General features: G+C 32.0%; 1 protein-coding gene across 2 annotated transcripts in view; it reads right to left on the bottom strand.

The window, feature by feature from the left end:
* LOC132939124 (uncharacterized) overlaps window positions 1-22762 on the bottom strand; it is a 93183-nt gene extending 70421 nt beyond the window's left edge. For both annotated transcript variants that reach the window (XM_061006149.1, XM_061006150.1), the window contains exon 1: window positions 22356-22762. The gene's annotated coding sequence lies outside the window, so the exon portion shown is untranslated. The remainder of the gene's footprint in view (window positions 1-22355) is intronic.
* Between the last annotated feature and the right edge of the window lie 1032 nt (window positions 22763-23794).

Genomic DNA, 23794 nt, shown 5'->3' with positions numbered 1-23794 from the left:
TGATATACAATGTCTGATATAATGACAATACGATATGAAAAACAGTGTACCATATTAAAATACTTCTTGTATTAATTTAAGTAACTGCTAACAAAATATATTATTAGAATCTAAACGTACTCAGCATTCAAATCTGCCTCATTCTACCCTACGTATAAATGTAGATGAGATTTTTTCACATGATGAATTTAAGAATCGCGTACTTCAATATAAATATTGTTTTTTAATATGAATGGTTGAGTGAAATATTTATAGAAAGAAAATAATATGCTCACGTATATAACAGACGACCGAAAAAAGTGGAGTTGGGGCTTAAAAATGTCATAACACATATTATATTATTATTATTATAGTATATACAACATGTACCACACACATACGCATAATATGGTATTATATTATATGCCATACATTTTTTTTATATACCTATAAAAATATACAATTTATACGTACATGAACGCAAAACATTATATTAGCATAATGCTTCACGGGTGGAGAACTAAATCATATCTTACCCACATATTATATATAGTTAAGACCCGCGCAAGTGGAATGTTTGCACATATTATTCATAATATATTAACGACGGCATTTACCGCACAGATTACGGCTTAACGGCAAACAGCGTTCGTGGTCGAAAGAATAATTTCGTGATAAAAGTACCTCAGGATTTTATACGCGTTAGGTATATACCGCGACCCCGGTGCGTTTCAGACGGTAGATAATTCCAAATAAAATAGCTGCTGAGGGCACGCTAATAATATGAAACACGATAAATTGCATTCGATCCATCTTTATGCCGCATTAAGGTACGTGCAGAGTGGGTACCTACTCGTATGTGTATAATATATTATTATAATGTAAAATCCGTCGAGACGAACGTATATCGTAGATTAAATAAAAAAATAATCAACCGGAAGTGCCTGAAAAACCGTACCGTCCCTGTGAGTGTACACAGAGTGATGGTTAATATTTAGCAGTGTGGCGATTAAATTATTACGAGTACCTATAATATATGATTGTAATAAATTGATTACCTACACGATAGGAATACTATAATTATACTGTACGATATTACTTTGTACTATGTACACCGCGATGAGCTGCATACGGTACATAATAGTTAAGACCACTAGCGCAGCAACTCGGAGTCTAGTCTCCCTAAAACTTGTAATGGTCTCTCCCCATCAAACATACATAATTCAATTTTTTCCTAAAATATTAATAAAAAAAACTATGTAATTTGTATTTGAAGTTTATAATTATTTTTTATCGCCATTGATAAATACGGTAGATACCATTAGCTGTATACCTGTATTTGTTTTTAAGGAAACGATTTATGGTGGTACTTTGGTACGATTATAATACATAGTTCTACGGTATATGCACTGAACACACAGTATATTATTATTGTGAGGATACTTGGGTAGATAAATATTTGTTTTTTTTTCGTATAATTTTATTATATTTGTAAGTGAATATATTATATGGGTATGGGAGCAACGCCACGATGGGTTACTTTTAATGTAATATCAGGTGAGGGCTACATCCAACACTGGGTAGGACGGTAAGTCATTGTATATTGTGTGTAAAAAATATTTAATAAACTTTGTATATACTTTATAAGTAATATTTTTTATAAAAATGAGTTTGCACACGTTAATTTATATTTGCGATATCAAATCAATTTATTACTTAATAATATATGGTACAACTGACAACTCGAGTACTATATAGATATCAGTATGCTGCCGGGTATTTCCCAATCTCATTAAAACTTTAACGACATTGAGCGACCAACCAGATAGGAATGAATTGTATTGTGCTTTATTATTCAACCAAAAGAAAAAAGTTAAGCTTTGTCGTTTACAAAAAAAAAAAAAAAATATTAAATTTTTTCTACATTATTTATATAGGATGATTTTTTTAAAGGTTAATACACATTTTATTGAAATGGTTAACATTTAATGAATTTTTAAATTATTATTTTAATTACTCATAACAAAAAAACATTTTGATATAAAGATTTAATATTTGTTTCATTCTAATTCCGAAAAAATTAGAATTTTAGAATATAGAATAACTTTTATAAAGTTTTCGACGGTTTTTAACTCTTTAATATTATATTATGATGCAAAACATTTTCCTGTGAATTTCAATATATGAAAATCGTATTTCTTATGAGTAGTTAATTAGTTTTAAGTATTAATTGAAGTTTTGATGAGTAGGACAACATTTTGTGATGTACCTCTGTGCCACTCCAATCCCCTCATCGAAGTTTAACTTATAATGCTTAACTAATTAAATACTCGTACGAAATTCTCAAAAAAATATTCCATTGGGATATGAAATCAAAACTGTAGATTTCATTAAAAAAAATAAAAAAATTTAAAAACGGTAGCGGTAAAAAAATGTTTTTTTTGTAAAATAAGTTAAATAACCAAGTAAACAAAAATATTTCCAAGAACATAAATATACATTTCGAGATAATTATGGTTATTGATTACGAACTCGAATGTTTTAAGACAAAGCAGAACGCATTTCTGAGGTACGACGACGACGTTTCGAAAATACGTTTGGAGAACATTATTATTAAAGGTTTCAACACCGAAACAATGTGTGTACGCTCTTACTTCGAGTGAAGGTACATCTGACGTGTTCGTTTTTTCACGCACATATTATATCCACCCATTGATGTGTGTACGCCATACACTAAACGCGGTATACGTGGTTTGCTATTCAAGCCTGAACGAAACATAATAATAGTTTTGTGTACGCAACGTGAGCGTGAACAGTTGTTGTAGTCACTTTTTCATTATTTTGTCGTTAGTGATTAAAACGTATAATTTTCACTTAAGCCCCCACAGACATATTATTATTAGACTATAATTATAATATTTTAACAAATTAATATAATTATTTCGATATTATTATTTTAAATTTTTAATTTGATTGATCAAAATCAAGACAAATAGATATTGTAACATTCCAATCTGATGGTTATTATTATGATTTTTATCAATTGATTAGATTATTATAACGATTGAATGACATTTAGAATTGCTCAAATCTTTATTTTTTATTACACCTGCACGACGATTACTATTCGTGGGTACCTTATTACCTACTCGATGAAGACATATCAAATTATGATGTTATACATCTGACCAAATTATTATTTATATGTCATTTTAAATGTAATTATGTTTTCTGTAATTTTAGAACATTTAATGTATAGTTTGTGTGAATCTAGAATTTTTTTTTTGGAGGTTTCTATTGTCTTTTTCCAAGTTTTACGACACTAATATTTAAAAACGGCTTAATTTACTAACCTAGATGCTAGGCCAATGGGGGGAGGGCGGTTCTCTCTAGTCCCTCTTAAATCCGCCACTGTTAGTATGTATATAGTAGTGTAAAATATAATAATTTAAATTTATATAATTTGGTAGTAATTAGTATATATTAGAAAAAAGAAATTTCAATTTATAAATCAAAATATAAGTATTATTTATTTATTAAGTAATTTAAGACAATGCATATGTTATTATAAATCCCTAAATCACCACAAGCTCAGCTTAAAGGTATATGTAATTTTCATTACTATTTTTTTTTTGTTTATTACATTTAAAATATATCAGCATATTAATGCTCTGCAAGTTTGATAACAACAATATTAACATTTAATATAATATAGCGTGTGAAATGTATGTAATTAGTGATATCGATATGATACTATAATGTATACAAAACAATCGGGATTACGGTTTCAAATATTATACAATATAGCAGGGGAATTAAAAATATAGATAATTTTAATGAGGTTTGTGGATAAGAAGTTTGATATTGGAAATAATGACTGTTGTGGGAATTTTGTTGTGAGTTTGTATTACTATTTAATATACTCTGTATATTGTGTTTATAATAATACATTAATTATTTAATTTAAAAAAAAAATCGTATAGCTTATGGTGTACAGAAATTTGAACATTGACCAATAAGCTATTCTCAACAATTATTATCATAACAATTCGCAAACAGCATATTTAAAAAGTATGTTTATTCTCCAATGACCACAGGATGTTTCGGTGATTTTTACGTAAATCTGGGTCAATAATGGTACATCATTTTCTATGACATAATATAAAAAAATATAATTTGATATGATACGCAACTGTTATAAATTATAATTATTAATTTATTATAACGTATATTGCGTGGATATGTTCACTATAAATAGGCATTTATACAGAGCTCCATCAGTCTGGCACACTGAGAGTGAAATGTTATACTTTCTCTTTTTTTAAAAAATTAGTTACCAATTTTAGATTCTGAGCGGAGCGAGGAAACTAGTATAGTTTTACCGTGGTGTTTATTTTTTGTTTATTTTTTTTATCCTGTATACAAAATTTCTACCAGAAGGAGAGCTTCGATTTCAACATATTATAGTACTTTATCTTTTAGAAAATTGGATCAAGATAGTACTTTAAAGAGGTCATTTTTCGATTTTATCAATAGTTATTTAATTCCAAAGGAAAAACTACCGACAAATTACAAAAACCGCTAAAAATGAGATTTTAATTTCTAACGCTTAGATTATCGCCAGAGCAACGAATAAAAAATAATAATCTACACTAATATATAAAGTTGTAGAGTTTGTTTGTTTGTTTGAACGCCCTAATATTATAATATATCTATACTTTTATATAAAGAGGAGTTTTTAGTTGTCGTTTGACCATTCTCTCAGCTACTCATGTTGGAAGCCCACGCATGATGCATTCAATCGCGAATTGGAACGGGAGCAAAACTATGATCGAGATGAGCTGGCCGAAAGAGTCGAACAAATGTGGTGAAAAAAGAGCCAAACACCATCTTCCTTTTTTGTTTAACATAATCACAAATCGGTGAAAAACTAACCAATAATTATACCACTAAATAGTTATGGTGAAACTTATTTACTCGATGATGGTCGCATATTTGGTCTTGGTGGTATTATGAGTAATTTTCGATATTTTCTTAAATCCGGTCATATTTTGACTCTAACACAAATATGCGACTATCATCGAGTAAATAAGTTTCACCATAACTATTTAGTGGTATAATTATTGGCATAGTTTTCCACTGATTTGTGATTATATTAAACTAAAGAGGAAGATGGTGTTTGTCTATTTTTCTCATAATTAAAACATACTGCAACAAGTAAAATTTGGAGCTTCTAACTCAGTACCAAGGACTGTATGAACAGCCAAACTTTATATAAATATTTTCTACTCGCCAACGTCATATATTTAAAAAAAAATAAGAAAATAAAATATAAAAATATTATATAGTTACAATTCTTATTTAACTTCAAAAATGGTTCTTTATCAACAGTACACTCAAAAAATTCATGGAAAACAATTGGTAACCGAAAGTATTCCATTAAGTCTGGTAAATGTTTATTCCGAATTTCTCTATCATACTTGATCTATTTCATTAAAAATGTATACACCTATTAATAATTATAACATAATTTAGTTTCGGTCAAGCCGTTTCGGAGGAGTTCAATAACAAACACTGTGGCACGAAATTTTTATATATTAGATATACATATATACTTGATATGCTGTCGCACAATGTCCGCAATCCGACGTAGTCGGATTGCCTACTAGGGTGGCTGAATTGCAATTACTTCTGCGAGTTACATCCAAAAGAATTTGAACAATCATAATTTTTTTAAGGGACGTCATTTTTTAAGGGCAACGAAATGCACAGGGTCAGCTAGTATAATATAATATAATCTCAGGAACAACTAGTGTTTGAATTAAAAAAATATTTTTTTGTTGGATAGTCCATTCATCGAGGAAGGCTTTAGGCTATATAACATTACGCTACGACAAATTAATAGAAGCCTGGGGAAAATGCTCAAACAGGGATTTTGAGATTTACGGTGAAAATGTTTGTATATATAAATGGTCGCTATTGGTTATAGAAGAAATAATTAATAGATAAAGTATTTATTTATTATTGGTTGCATCAAATCATATTTTCGCACATTGCCTACCAGGGTGGCTCATGATATGCACATACTGCAGTGAGTTACACCAAAAAGGAGTTGAAAATTTTTTTTTAAGCGTTGTCATTTTGTACGGGCCACGAAGTGCGCAAGAGCAGCTAGTATTTTATATATATAAATAATAATAATTATTATAATATTTTTTCGTAATCAATAACAACCATTTAAATAAACAAAAAACAAAATAAAATAAATGTATTATAATTACACAATCACGCATTTTCTACGTACGAGTTTGTTTTATTGTGCCAATATTCTCGTTAAAGATACCATGCCACGACCAAGACAATCAAATACTTCACGAAAAAACTGTAATGCAACTAGGATTCAATTATATATGTATATAAATGAATGTTTGTGTGAAGGTTAGACCTCTGTGAAGAAGATAGACTAATTTTAAAAGGGTTAAATTTACTTTTTATTTTTTTTTTTTTATCAAAGTTATACCCAGTAAAAACGACAAACTTATAATTTTACAAAAATCATCCTATATAAATAATGTAGAAAAAATTTAATATTTTTTTTTTTTTTCTAAACGTATAATTTTGATACTTTAGAATTAATTCATACACTTACGTACAAACAGCACGGAGTCCGCGATCTACCTCAGGTAGATGGCCTACCTGATAATATACTGCTGCGAATCAGAATTTTTATTCCGAGCAACAGAAAAGTTAAGATAAATCTAGAACATCATACACCGAATATTAAATAACGCATTGAACAAAGTTTGAGTCATATAAAAGTTTGTACATTTAATGGGTAACGAAGTGCACGGGATCAGCTAGTAATATTATAATATTAATTCAACTAACCGGCTATAATAATTAATAATAACAATATAACAAATCCAGACTGACAAACCATCTCCGCTCAGAATCGTTTTTCTTATACAATTATATTATATCATTGAATTCAAGTTTAATACAATCCATTATACATTGACCCATTTGTAACCTACTGTACAGCAGAGCGACATCTACTTACCTCCTTTTTTATAATTTGTAACTGAAGATTTGGAATTAGTTATCTAAAATGTCACCCTTGAATTGATGTTTCACTGTTAAAGGTGCTGGGAATCGCTCTAAATAAAACGAATTGATTCATATATTTAAAAAAAAAACACCCCTAATACTGGATCGTCATTCCAGGGTGAAATTTTGGATTACAACTTCCAAATCTTCTGTTTCAATAATTATTACGAATTGACAATTGGTCACTAAATTTCTAAAAAAAGTACGAAATTGCACTTTCGGGGTGCCGGAGCAGCTCTTTAACGCTCACCAATATATTAATATTATAATATGCCCTGCGAGTACCGAAGTTTTATTTAAAAACTGTATACTTATAATATGCGCCAGCTGTGACTATGTACGCATATGTATACTCACTCTTGCGGTCTATTGTGTGTCTGTTTTTCTGAATAATATTCACCTTTACCATGCTGAAAACTAATATAGGACTAGCACCTGATGCGCGTTGTTTTGTTATTATTACAAACAAAAATAATATATAATAATATGTCCTCCCCGGCGTGTGCTGTCGAAGAGATCGAGCGCCGCCGTTATACTGCGGGTAAATGCGACGTTTTCATGAATTCCGATTTGGAAGGGAAAACAATTTCCCGGTACTATAATATTATATCGCGAACGTTGCCGATATCCGGTCGTGTGTCCGATTCGAATAAAATCTACGATGATAGTAATATTTTATACAAAAGTAATACCTATAGTTTTGCTAAATGTCGTCTATAAAATTATAGATATAAGAGGATATTATTTAACTATCGTTGACCCAGTGTATTCCGTCGCCCATAAAAAATACCAACTTTTATATATGATTTCAAGTTTAAACTTTATTCAATTCGTTATTCGTGATATTCGGTGTAACGCTGTTCAAAAATAAAAATAGGAAATATTTAGTTTAAAATTGGTGGGTTGTAATATTAAGAGAACGCCACATACAGGTTAAAATCAAATTCATAAAAACAATTTATACATTTTTGTAAAATAAAAAAATAAAAATAAAATATCGATTAGAAATTTAGAACCAAAGTTATTCAATTTATCAGGTCTTCTCGTTACACTCTTTTTATAGATATTTTTATTGTAATATTATAATGACGTACAATTTTATGTTTGGCGCGGTGCGGCGTGATGCGTGGTTTATACCAAAAAAATATAGATACATTCGGATTGCTGATGATGCGCCTGTTCTCTGCAGCAGCCTAGAGCTGGATTAAAGGGTGGAGGGGAGGGGTCGCGATGGTAGAAAGGGAGAACAGGGGTACAAGTTTTTTAAAAGCTCGTACAATTTTACAACAGAACCTATGATATAACATTTTATAGATTATAGGAACACGCTATATCCATACATCAGTGCACTAAACCAATAATATTTGTTTTGCGTACTAGAATAACATATTATCATTTTATATTAGCAGCAGCAGCGGTTGTATCACGTGTGCCAATCGATAATCGTTTACATTTGCATATTCAGCGACAATAATATTATTGTTGAAGGATGTATCGTTTTATATGTAATAATATGTTAGCATAGCATTTTACTATTATAATTATTTTTTGAAGCCAAGTCCGGTGGATTTCGCATTCGATTTTGAACCCGATTTTGCACGGTTTTAAGCCCTGGAAATTACCGATGGAGTTTTCTAAACCGATCGGACAGTATACGTGAGAGCAATAGGTAGTATTTATCCACCACGTGTACGTGTCATTATAATATAATATACATATATGTATAATCATAACAACAACAACAATGCCAGCAATAGTGAATTGGCCGGCCAGGGTTAAATTATTAATCCGGACGTATTTAAAATTCGCGTGAACAGTGTGACAACAAAATAACAAACACGGCCGGCAACCGCACTATTAATTATTATTGTCTACAAAGCATAATATTATACAGCTCCGTGCGATTGTATTATTATTATTATTATTATTATTATTATTATTATTGTAGTGCGGTGGCCGGTGGCACAACAGGTATACCTAAACCTACTAAACTCGGGACGATTGTATTTTTAATTCGAGTTCGGTCAGAGTGTGCGTAAATGTAAAAAGATAAACAAATGATAATACGTAAAAATAACAGCTGTTGAAAAATACCACTTGTGTGCAAAAGTATTAGCGGGCAGTAGGTATATAGTTCCTATAGTATTCCTATTATTTGAATACAATAATATGTATTTATAATAATAATTTTGACGAAGACATTTTATACGAATATTTTCATAAAATAAGAAACCATGCTTGGCCAAAGAGTTAAAATAAATACGTTGTTTTAAATATAATATTTATATAAATTCTATAATAGCTTTGGTATCAAGTCCACAGGCTGATGATTAAACAAAATTTGCCTCAACGGCATAACTGGAATAATTTTAGCTCACATTTTCCTGTTATATAACGGTTTAAACATAGTAGTCTTGAATAGATTTTACAACTCTTTATTCAGTAAACATTACTCATGATTGCATACTAAATTATTTGTGATAATAATTAAACATCGTGGCTTGAAATATATCTCAAGTGTTACGTCATACTATTTTTCATTATTAGTTCATCCTTCCGACACGAATGACATACAATTTTGTTAACGTCGAGTAGATGGAAATTGATTTCCAATACATAAACACAATATTATAATGTGTTTAGTATAATATAATATTATTGCTCATTAATCAAGAAAGTGTTTGCATTTTTCCGCTCGTTTCTGTAAAACAACTCCATATTATATTATAATAATATACTTTGAATATTTTATGAATTTAATGTGTACAGCTTATATTTTCACTGCGGATACTGTATCATAATATTCAAACATTTATTAAATACCTACATATATACAAATATAATATTAGAGAACAATAAAACTGCAGTGACATATTAAGCCGGTTACCTATAATAATTGAATACTTAAAAAAATTACGTTCCCCTATACAGTAATGCACCTATTTTGCCTACACATTACGCCGTGCCACGCTTTGTGTTTAAAATGATAAATTCGGTAAGGTATAATTTAAGCGACCGAACGGTTGACTGTTAATAACGCCTCGTCTTAAGATTATGTCAGCGCAAAACTTGTTTTCGTCTCACTGCAGTGTTATGCGTTATCTATATATAAGTTATCTAGATAAAATAAATACACAGTATCGTTTTATCTTATCTAGTCTAGATGAATAAAACTGTTATCTGATTATGTACAGATACCTAATTAGATAATGTTTTTATTAATTTTACTTGATTTTTTCGTTTTTCTATAACTTTTAATTGAAAATTAAACCAACGCTCCCAATGGCACAATTAGTTCAAAAGGCATCATCCGAACTGCGTAATAATTTTGAATCTTAGTATGTTTAAACCTAACCAAAATAAATTGTCAATTTTTTTTAGATTTAATTATCTGCATTGATTATTATGTTTTTTTGAAATAAATAAATTTTTGTCAAAAAAGTAATTATTGTATTAAATTATAAAATGTCTAATATATTAATATCCGTTAAACGTACCTTTTTTAACCAAATTTATTTATTAAATGTATATTGTATTTTTATATAAAATATAGTAATAATAATAAACTATAAAACTATAAATATGTAAAGTCTTAAAAACCCTAAAAACTGTATAATTATCTAATCAAGTTAATTTTAAAGTTATCTGTGCACAAGGCACAACACTGTGTCTCAGACTCACGTGCAACAAAGAAAAACGTTTTCACCTAAAATGTTTTTTTTAATGATTTTTGAGTAATCTCAGAGTAAAATCACATATTACAAAAATTATAGAAAATAATTATTATATTATGTCTTCGAAGGATGGCATATCGGTTATAAATTTTATCATTATTTGACTTTAAAAATAATAAGGGGGACGGAGTGGCCGAGCGGTCTAACCTAACCGGCGCCGCTTCGATTCCTTGGTCACAAGTGGCAATTTTCTTCGGGCAAGTCACGGTGTCCGGAGAACAAGTGCCGCCATCCCCCACCCGGGCATCATACTTACGAGTGCCCAATCAAAAATTCTGCCAAACACTCACGTGTAAAAACCCACCACTTCAAAACCCTACCACCACCACAATACAACCCTACTAACAGCTAATGGCCATAGATGTCGGGATTAAGGATCAATTAAAAAAAAAAAAAATAATAAAAAAAAAGTTGTAAATTTAAATTATGTATAAATATTGTCTTAAAACAATATTTAGACAAATCTATATGACAATGCCCTCAAAAATATTATTACCAATAGATTTTTTATTTGATGGTTTTACTCAAAAATAAAAAAAAAATGATTCTGGGTGAATGATTCTATGTTGCGCCCGGAGAGAGAAAACAAACGCCGATGCATCCTCTTAACGTGCTAAAACAAAAATATTCTTAAAAATCAAAACATTACATTCAGTGGCGGCTCGAGGGTACTGGTGGTTAAGGTGCGATTTTAAATATAATAGTGGTAGTCCAAACCCGTATAATATAACATCGGAGCAACAATAAACGTACCCGCGCGCACACGATTGCAGCGAGTCGCTTATACATGCGTAATACGAATATTGTTCGGACGACGCTGCCGGTCGTCCAAACACTCTGCTCGTGTGTACATGCGTACGGCGTACCCATATGCTCCTGGTATCTGAGAGAAATAACCAGTTCGCACACGACAATTAATGTAATATACAAATGTAAAGTAGGTAGTAACTAGTAGGTAATTTAGTAAGCTATTTTACTATTTAAAAATTTGCAATATTTTTTAAAAATGTAAAATTAAGAATATAATACAATTCATTTTCTTCATTTAATTAATTTTAGTATGGGGTGCGATCGTCCCGTCGTCCAAACCACGAGCCGCCACTGATTACATTGTATATATTGCTCCGGTATCCTCAACCTTTTTTTTAAATCATGATAAATATGCCTTTTTTTCAGTGCACACGCGCACGCGCACGTCGAAATAAAAGTATATAATATATTTGCAGCGGGCTCGATGGGACCTCTCCGGGCGTTTTTTAATGTATGCATATTATAAGTATAATATACGATCGTTTACTTCTTCTCGCACACGCGGCATTCAAACGCTACGAGTTTTATATATGTGCATATTTATTGGCTAGGCGCCAAAAACCGTGACTGCGGATTTTCATCGATCGTCCCGGAAAAATGTGCCGCTGTTTTCCGCCGTCGAATGTCCCCTACGCGTTTCTCCGTAAATATAAATCTGTCGGTTCTCCTGTGGTCCTATTCAATATCGAATGAATATTATATTATCGTCATTATTATTCAAATGTACACATCGAAAAAAAAAAGGAAAGGCAAATAGCGTCTTTATTATTATAATACCCCGAACGGCCCAGCCGCCGTTAGGAGCTTTACATAAGCCACGTCGGCAAAAGCGCAACTCCCACATGAGAACACTTCTATTCTCTCGAAAAAATAGAAAAAAATTATCTGTACAAGGTACACCGATCACTCAATGAGGGGGAAACTCGTCACATTTCGCTCGCATCGGCACATGATAATATTATAATAGATTGGCCCCTATGGTTAATATCATATAACTTTTTTTTTTTCGTTACATTATAAATTTATTATACAATATGTAAATTAATTTTTTTACAACAAGTACAAGCGCTGTGGGAGTTGATATGTTGGAGGCTTGAAAGAAGAATTCATCCAGTGGTGGAACTTCTTGACAGATTATTATATTATACGATATTGTATAATTTAATATCAAAAAGTACGATAAATCATGGCGTGCAAATATTTAAAAAATTTAAGTTAAATTTCGACGAATTGTGTTATTTAAATAAATCGAACTGTACTATCGTATGACCAAAATGCCATTGTAGATCATGTCGAATGGTCGTGATTAGTGCTTGACTCAACAATATTAATTTCTGAGCGTTAAAAAAGAACTATTTCCGGCGAGCGTATTCCACATCGTTTTTCTCGAAAAATAGAAAAAAAAATGATCTGCACAAGATACACCGACCACTCAATGAGTCACGTTTTGATAACTTCCGCACACGATATTATAACGGATTAGTATCGTTTTTTTTAGCAACACAATATCGAAAGGTATATGATAACCATAATACATGGCGTGTATGAATATTTAAAAAATTCAACGGAGCATATTCGATATTATATTATATTATTGTTTCTTCGAAACGACTGGACCCACCAAACGGCGCCCCGTCAACCTTGCATGCGCTTACACATAATAATACAATATAGACCATTTTTATATCGCGTTCTTCTATTCAGCACACGTCTCGGGAAAAATAAAAAAACAATCGCAACGTGACGGAGGACGGACGAGGGGAGGTCCTTGTACGTTAACCCAACTCCAAGTTGTCGTGGCATAAGCCCTTAAGGAACGTTTACTCGGACGGACACGCAACCGCCGATACACACACGATATAATTTATATAAATATAATACTAATAATATATTATATTACGTAGCCTTTATCTTTCGTACGTGTCGCGTACATCTGCGACTGATCGGCATACGGGGTGGTGGAGGAGAGCGTGGAAGTCACGATGACATATTTAAAATATGTAATTTCAGCGGAAAACAATAATATTGTCAAATCCTCCGGACGCGCCTTATTTGCGTACACCTATATATAACATGTAATCGAACGTGTCCTGACGGACTGGCCGATCAACGCGTAGAGCCTATAAACTATGATAGACATAATTAAGGGACTTGACATTTTGACTGTACCTTCGTACCACCGGCATGTAATAGTGTACAGGATTTTCCGAAATTCGTATTTTATATAGAGTATAATATCATATTCATGCTGGGAATTGGACATTTTTATTTTTGCATGTAAATTGTTGCCATTGGTTACATATTAAAATAGTTGTAATTGAATCAATTAGTATTTGTTTTTACTTATCAGTTGGTTTACTGTTATATGTGAGCTTAATTCATTATAAAATGATTCCTTCTATATTATATCTGTTGACCGTAAACTCGAAAACTACTCGACTGATTTTGACAAAATTTCGGAGGTTGTTTTTAGAAACATCAGAAAAGTTTAGAAAGTAATTTGAACAGCATTCGAAAATGTACCAAGAGCTAAATACAGTGGAACTCCGATAATCTGAACGTCAATCAACCGGAAATCCAATTATCTGCAGGACTACAATCGGACGAAAAAAAAATTTGGTCTTTTAATAACTCGTAAACCGTAATCGTATTTCCGAATTGTAGATAAGATATTATCCACTGTTTTATATACTTATATGTATAGATAAAAATGATTTCTCACAATTATCGAACGCTGATTATTATCAGCTATTGCCATGGCGTCGGTATTTTACGGTATTTGTCGGTATAATATGTGTCATAATATTATGTCGATCATCCGGATATTTGCTTATCCTGATCACTCTTGACATTAATTAGTCAATCGGAGTTCCACCGTATATCTAAAACGAGGCACATCAAAACCGAGATACGCCGATATAGGTACCTATCGCCGTATGAAATTTATTGTTTATTTTTTTCCAGTGTGAAGTCGGGTTATGCAGCTGGACAGATAGATATAGCGCCTACCACGTATAGGGCGACAGAACTTGCCACGTTAATTTTATTATAAATATCCGATGTATGCGCGTAACTATAGTAGTTAAATACGATTACCGACGTTTTAATTAATTATCTGCGAGCGACCAGTTTGTTATCCACACCACAGAGCTAAGCCGACGTTATATTAATATTGTTCGTCTCTCGTTTGCCATATTAAAAATATTAGAGAATATACAACGACAACCCCGCACTGTCCGAGCCCTCGAAGTCGTATTGGAAAATGCAGCAGTACACATAATAATATATTGTTATATTATGCGTATGTAGGAGGTCATTACTGCACGCTTTGCCGTTTTAGGTAATATGCCGCCCTTTGCTACCCTTATAATATAATAATAAATACATAACGATAAATTCATTTTTTTTCCCCGAAACGGGACCACACAGTCTAATTCGCTATATGGTGATGGTATGTATATTTTTTATTCTGTAGACGAGATTGAACTAAACAATCACTATAGGTTAGGTAATGTACAAAATATAAAACATTTTAAACCGTAAAATACGTATATGATGTAAATGCGCGCAATAATTGTAGAATACTTTTATAGTTAAAAGTTATTAGACTGCAGCGGGGAAGTTCGAAAAATATCATTTAGTGTACGTGTATACATTTTAAACTACAAAAAATTACGAACACGATGGTGATATTCTCGCGTATTCCAGAAGCGATATCGCTCATGTTGATGGTGGATGCATCATACAGATATTACATTGTCACCGTCGTGGTAACAAAATAAAGCCACAGTAAAATGTCCAACACCGAAACCGTTTATATATTTATTCGTATTTTTTAATTTATTATTATTCAGACTTTCCAAAGAGTATTGCAAATTCGAAAACTGCAAAACTTTTGTCGTTTTACCTTCCGAAAAAAAATGCCACCCTAAAAATGTTCTACGCCCCGTGGTAATTGCCCCTATTTGCCCCTCTTCCCTTTACACGGTACTGCAGTTTACTGAATAATATACTGGTGTAACAGGAAAACCTGACAGTTGAAATAACTTTTGTTCTAATCTATATTTTGGAATTTTTATTTTCATGTATAATTTATAGTCACTTGCGCACCTGCACGTATAATATATAAAAAAATATTTTTATTTTTAATACTGAAATTAAAAAATAAACAATTTTGTTTAAATATTTTTGAAAAAATTCAATATAGCCAATTTGTAGATCTGATTATATAAGAATAATGCTAATGGTAAAAACATTTATCTACGTCAAGTATTTTTTTTTTGAGAATATTTTAAAATATCAATATTTTTTTGAGTACATTTATTAATTATTTAGAACGTGCTTGATAACTTTTTTCAAAATATTATTTTTGGGAATTTCCTGACATGATTATATTTATTAAATTATTTATTAACCATATAATTTTCACAAGTTTTATCATACGTTTAAGTAGCATAATTTTTTTTCAGGTCTTTCTGTTACATTCTGTATACGGGTGGATGATATCATATTATTATGTATTATTTATAATTCCGTGTGAAAAAAAAATCATCGGATTGAAAACTTAAATCCTTTCTTTTACGAGTGTAATATATTGTTTGTCACACGGTTAATAAAACGCCACCCGTAGCGTAAATCCGATTATTAGCTTAAAATAGTAAAACTAAAAGAATATTAATATTAATTAATATTTACAATTTATGTGTTAATATTTACATTTCATATGTTAATGTTTAATAAATGCACTATACATTTATATTACATCATTTTTATGCTAGAGTAGGTCGTAAGATAATTGCATAGGTATTATACATGACCTGTTTCATTGTTACTCGTTAGGTAGCTTAAAAATGAGCATAACGTGGTATAACAAAAAAATATTTATACATTTTATAATTTTATATTTTCAAGGAGACTGACTAAACAAACTTTACGTTAGTGATGAGCGATGATAATGCGAAAAGCAATTTACTTTTGTCTCTTCAAAACTAGCTCTTTAAATACGTAAAAAAAAAATGTATCGTGGTATATCACTACCGTACAAATTGAAAGTTCAATAAGTACCTAATATTATTAACTTTGAAGTGTTCGAGAGAAAAATAATAATATTTGTACGGTTTTTATGATATTAATAAATGTAAACATTTGCAGTGAAAATGACAAGGACTTTGAAACTTTAGGGATGTTATCTTAAGAAAACTCACTCTCCTCGTGTTATGAAAGTAAGTGAAATTGAGTTTGACTTTGGAAAAAAATTATTATACGACGAGCGTTATTCATCGAATTTTCTTTATTTCGTCTGAAGCTCGATGGAAATCTATCGGAACGGGTATAGATGAAACGCGCAACGATAATAATATGTCATAAATCATGATTATTATAATATTACATTGTTGTTAATTAATAATTGAAAAACAAAACGAATTCAATAAACCTGCAAGTCACGATTTTCGCGCCTTCCACAGATCTTTCCTGTTATATTTGTTTTGACGTATCAAAAACGGGATGCCGTTTGTATTTTAATTCATCCCTTTTGCACCGCATCGCTTAATGAAATGAAAAAAAACTCCCTTAAAACAATCGACACGCTTTTAATATATTATAACATATAATATTATGCACATCGGCGATTACGCACCACTGATCACCCTCGTCCGGTCCACGTCGCTTTTGTGCACGCACAAACGTCCCCAATTTTCAATTATTTATAGGTGACTACATAATATTATAATATCCATACGCACACGTTATCATCGCAATACACTTTCGGTACGGAGGCTACGTTCAAAGGAATTCTAAACGGGACGAATACCGGATAATATTATATTACAATATAGGTAGGTATACCTAAATGTATATATTATAATAATTATTACCTATAATATCTATAATATAGGTACGACGCATTAATCCGATATCGTTTTGGTTACAACAAACCGTCGGGACGTAGTTCGACATATTTTATAATTACGCGCGATCCAACGGCCCAGCGTGCAGACAAGGAGGTGGTGGTCGGCCTTTACGTTGCATATATTATGTATAACGTATAATATTATATATAATTAAAATGTATTGTTGGGACCGTTGTCCGACGCTCATTGTGTAACGTATGTATAATTTAATATTAATAATAGTAGGTACCCTCCTACTGCAGCTCACTGCCATATTGTGCAGAAGACCACTTCGCTCCTGTTCCTGCTGAGTGCGGACCCGGGCTTCGGCACAAAATGTATACGATTCAAATTGAGAAACCGTTTTAAGTGGAAATCGGAAAAACATGTACCTAACTATAAATATCTATAATAGTTATTTAGTATAATATAACTGATTAGTACATTGATTGGACTGTTCTCGAAAGCTTATTGCGTATGTATAATATAATATTAATAATAATACTCTCTTGCTGCAGCTCACTGTCTTATTATTCAGAAGAACGCGCTGTTGCTGGCTGGTCCTGGCCACGGCACAAAGTGTATACGATTTAAATTTAAGAAACCTTATTTAAACGGTAAATCTGAAAACGCTTAACCGATAGTTAACTAAGTAACTCAAACGTGGTCCTCCTAGCGGCCTTTCCCCAGTAGGATTTGCTACTAGTACTATGCATACAAGTGGGTTTATTAAAATATATTGATTGGATTGTTATCCAACGCTTATTATGACGTGTGACGTATGTATAATATTAATAATACCCTCCTGCTGCAGCTCTATTGCGCAGAAGATCACCGTCACTGCGCTCCTGCTCCTGCTGGTCCTGGTCACGGCACAAAATGGAATTACGTATATTCCCTAAATTTGGGAAACCTTTAAAAGGGAAATTGGAAAACGCAAAACTATAAATACAAATATCAACAATAATATAATAAATTTTATGTTGACTTATTGCTTAATTTACCGTATTTTAATAATAGAATAACGAGAAATGGTGACAATTTATGCAAACGGAATAACCTTATCTCGTTGTTATTTCGTGAAAATGTTTTTCTACGAAATGTTATTATTTTCGTCGCCGTATCTGAAAACATCAGTATGTAGGTACCGTAATAATGCCGCCGAAAACGTATCGATAATAATAAACCTTCACTCGCATACTTATTATAATAATATGCGCTGCGCGCGTGTGATCATTTCCTTTTATCGCGTGAAAAAAAGATATAATAATAATAATATAATATCGACGACGTGCAGGCAAAAATAAAATTACACGACTCTGCAGCATACATAATAGTAATATAATATTATGTACACTTTTACAAGCGTGGATATTATTAGACGTAAAACTTATTTATTTGACATTGTCTTCGTATATGAAATAATATCTCCGTATATTATAATGTGATATAATATTATATTATGTCAAATGTTAAGGGAAACCAAACACTGTGTCGAATTCTGGCCGATAGGAAAAAAATAGGTAATTCTCAATCGACTAAGGATCGGCCACACTAAATTCACACATGGACGCCTGGCAAAGACAGATTATTCGCCCCCTAAATCCGACACGGAACACAATCAATTCCGTCAAACACGTCATAATATCATCGTCTATACTGTCCGAACTTCAACAAAGCCAGAAATGAATTCGACATTCCGGACAATTTATACAGAGCAATTATTGGTCCATTTTCAAACCCCATCAACATAATGACATATCTTGACAAAAAAAAAAAATTGAAGTGTACTGCGTTATTATATATCGTTATAATGTAAAAATGTAATTATTTATTGTAACCTTTGTGGCCGATGCTAAAAATAAATAATATATAATAATGTCCTTTTCATCGGACGAGAAGAAAGTGACAATATCGTATTTATGTTTACACGTTATTCTGCAGATATTAATTTCATAAGAGCCTCTTCGTAAGTCTGAAGACTTGCAAAATATGCACACTGTAGGGTACGTTAGGCTAAACATGTATATTAATTGAATTTCGTTGACCCGAACGGTTAAGTCGGTGGCCTAATTTAACAATTTAATCGATTTCCGCGTCACGATGATGTTTTTTGAGTAATTTATCAAATTTTTACTCGGCGCGTTTGAAAAACGAAATTAATATTGACGATAAATTTAAATAAAACAACGGTCTATATATATATATATTACAACTTATAATAATTATGTACATCGTCATTGTACGTTTTAGTGACAAATGTGTAGGCTGTAAAATATGTTTTATATATTCTACTATGATATTATAGCGCTTTCGCCTTTCGGCTGTAATTTTTTTAATCGGATTATTTTTTATCTGCGCCAGAGTGTTTGTTACAGAGGAAATATTCAGAGATTTTATATTTTTTAAAACTACTTAGCTTGCGCATATTTAACCAAAACTGCACCCCGAGAAGTATAAATATACTTTCTGCTGTCAATTTTATTGTTAATATGTTACGTACAAATAATAATATGACATATTTTCTTTATTACAATAACTATGAATTTCTATTAAAACATTTTAAGCATAATATATTGTAACGGTTTCCAATATTATATTTCATACAATTCCTCCGTCGTTTTAGTTTTCGTATCATATGTTAAATTTGTATCACTTATGTCATTGTTTAATGATACGCGTTCAATACCCTAATCATTGCATTACCTATTGGTTAAAACATTGCGCTGTTAAAATGTCGATAAAAATAAAACCTTTGAATATATTTTGCCATTAAACTTAATTCTTGATTCTTGATTCTTAAAACCGATGTTATAAGATGTAAGTATAAGTTGTAAATAGATTATGTAATTTTTTATCTAGGAAAAAAAGATACTATTTATTAAAATATATGATATTATGTGAGAAATTCTGAGTCAACCTGTGGAAAAATGTAGAAAGTCCTTTTTTTTATAAAATCAAAAAATTAACATTTTACGCATAGTTTTCTCATTTACGTTTGATAATAATTATCTCTACTGTAAAAGTCCTAAGTTTTAAAAAACAATAAAAATATACTTTTTAATTTCTTTAATGTAAAAATTAGGTTTAGGGTTTAGGTTGAGTCTCTCTGCAAACCATATTATTTTTTTTTTGTCCAGCTTGTACTCATCATTATACATTAAATGTGAATGTTGAAGTTTATAGAACCTATAGATTTACTTTCATTGATTTTTAACATTTAAAAATAAATGAAAAATGTAAGTTAACAATATCTATATCAATTTCATAAAGAAAATATGGCAAAAGAACATATTTACCTATTACCTAACATTACCAAATAAGATGAATTCATATACAAACGGGTTATTTAAAAATAAAACACTCATCATCTCATAAAAGTACTAACTTTTTGAAAGTATTATAAAAATAATAAAAAAAAATTGTAAGAAATATAATTTTGTTTGTTTGGGTAAAAGTTATTTTGCAACTAATTCAAAGAATGTATAATTTGGTTACCTTTATATTTTGGTATCTATTTTTTTAATATTTGCTACGGAGGATCTTTTTTAAATACTCATAAATGTCGATGTTTTTTTTAAAATTGTCTAGTATGAATTTACATTGAATAGAACTGCTATACAATTTTAATACAAACATTCGTAACAATGTACTGGTAACTAACGGACGGACATAACGGGGATATAAGGTATTCTGAACGATCTAAACTTAACTTTAGATACCTAAAAGCACCTTCCATTTTTAAAACGATTATTGCGCCTTCCTCTTCGTATTTATGTACACACGTCGCGGTAGCACCGACAGAGTGGTTAGTGAAAATCACTGAGCAATTTATGCTATATCGACACATAGGTACCTAAATATAATTAATTGTTATAAAAACAAAACAAAATAATAACTAATAAGTATTTACTTTTTCCCAATATATAATCCGTCACACGCCGTACTGCCTCGGAAACGCGGTAAATAAATAAATGTGCCCATCACCCGCCGTACACCTACTTACTCATAGCGTTTTGTACGTGCGAGTGGTATATAATATTTAACAGTTTGATTTTACAACATTATTATGACAGGTTGGTGGCCAAGAACACTGCACAAGTCAATTAAATGACTGGTTTAAGAACCGCAACGGTTACGCCATACATTAATCGTTTTAAATTAATAATCGAAATAACACACACATAACGATATATACAGGAACGAGAGAATACCTAACATAATATTTTCTTTAGTGTTATGAAACTGGGGGTTAGTTAAATTTAAACATAGAGACGATGGATCAGTGTTGGCCAATCACGCGTGGGTCCTTATTAAGATGCTTTTATTGTACTTCATAAACCGTGAGTTGCGATACATTATTGCAAACCCTGAAAAGTCAAACGTGAAGGACCAAAAAATATGCCATCGAGCCTGTTACACCGAAACTCCCAAATTTTCTTTCACGTGAGTGCCATTCCGCGCGGAAATGACACTTGATTTCATACATAATCATACAACACATAATATATTAATTATGACGTATACAATACATAATTATACATACATTTATAAAAGATACTCTGATTTAGTCTTACGAGTGTCATTGTTCGGAAAAAAACGTCCAATCACGTCATATTTGTTTATTTATTTAATTTAAACGGGCAGTAGCCTATTTATAATATAAATTAGTTATATATTTTAAGCCGTATGATAAAAATAATTATGAATATTACTATATAATATATTATTAACTGTCGGTACGTTTTATAACGACGATATAAAATACAGCTCATAATATTTACGTTGTATATAATTACTGGAATAATATAATAATTTTAAAAAGTGCACTCACCTAAAAAGGCGCTGAACGCGTGTGGCAGTGGGTATCGGACGGCGAAGACAACAACAAGTGGCGTCGTTTGCGACTATGCGTCACGGAGGGTTAAGCGACCGCGCCAGTCGTCGGGTTCGAAAGCATCATCGCCACCAACGGCGCAAGAGAGGCTCAACATCGGTTCAAAATTCAAATTTTAATAATAATAATAATAATAATAATAATATTATTAGGTTCGAGTGTACTCGAACTCCGAAAATGCTTCGTCGACGTGCACAACTCCTCGATTCGATGATAATATTATTAACCGAAGACGACGACGACGAACACGACGACAATTATACTGTGCAGGTCCTGTCCGTCTGTCCGTCCGTCCGCCGACGATGGTCCGCCAAAACTGATTCCCTGGCACACGACAACGGCGACGGTTCGTGCAGTGAGCACCGGCGGCGAGACCATCGGCACCAACCCCGTGCACCCCATCCGGCCACCTCCCCACCCGACACGCGGTCCGCGTCAGCCTCGACTTTCCGTGAACCACCGTGCGCCCTCGCGCAGCTCCAATCCAGCCACCCCCGGCCACAAACATCCCCCTCTTAACGCCACGCGAGTGATGCTGGGCGCGCTGCACGTCGTCCGCGGATAGGAGGCGGCGGCTATGATGCACATATATAGCCAGGACTTTCCGTTCGCAGCACGCACCCTCTATCGTCATCCGAGCGCCGACATCGCGCCGCCGTCCGGTTACTTGATATATTATATATATGGTCATATGCGGTAATAACCCGACGGCGTAATATTAATACCGGAAACTTCACCCGCGGGGTGTTCATACATTTTTTTCTTCACATTTTCTGGTTTTTTTTCCGCCGCCACGTCATTTTTTTTTTTTAACAGGTCCTTTTCGCTGTTCTGGACTCGGCGCGTGGCAGGTGAACGGTGTAGTACGGTATACTACGTACTGTATAGTCTATAGCTGATGTTCGAGAGACTGCAACCACCTCTGAGTCCATATGAAGGTCGGAATGGTCGGGAAGTATATGCACTGCGGAGCAAATATAATATGTATACGACGACACTGTCTGTCGTTTACGGAAATATAATTATATGAATTATTAATTTTGATTATTCACACACACACATACATACATACATACATACATACACATGCATAGTAGATGGTGTGTGACAGGTTATCGGCGATTTATTTGGATATAATGTATATAAATGCTATATAGGATCAGATAGTCTTCGTGTTTGGACGACGTACACAACGAATAAATAGGATTCAGCTGTATATACCAAACAGCAGTGTTTACGTCATCTATACCCAAATGTACCGAACAAGAGAAAAAATAAAAATCATAAAAACATAATCTTAATGCGCAAAAAATATATCTGAAATAATACATTTATTTTTATACGTCTTCTTAAGAAATGAGTTTAAAACGCACAAA

Source organism: Metopolophium dirhodum, chromosome 2, assembly GCF_019925205.1.
Source record: "Metopolophium dirhodum isolate CAU chromosome 2, ASM1992520v1, whole genome shotgun sequence".
In the NCBI taxonomy this organism is placed as follows: domain Eukaryota; kingdom Metazoa; phylum Arthropoda; class Insecta; order Hemiptera; family Aphididae; genus Metopolophium; species Metopolophium dirhodum.
This window is presented reverse-complemented; position numbering and strand designations above follow the sequence as displayed.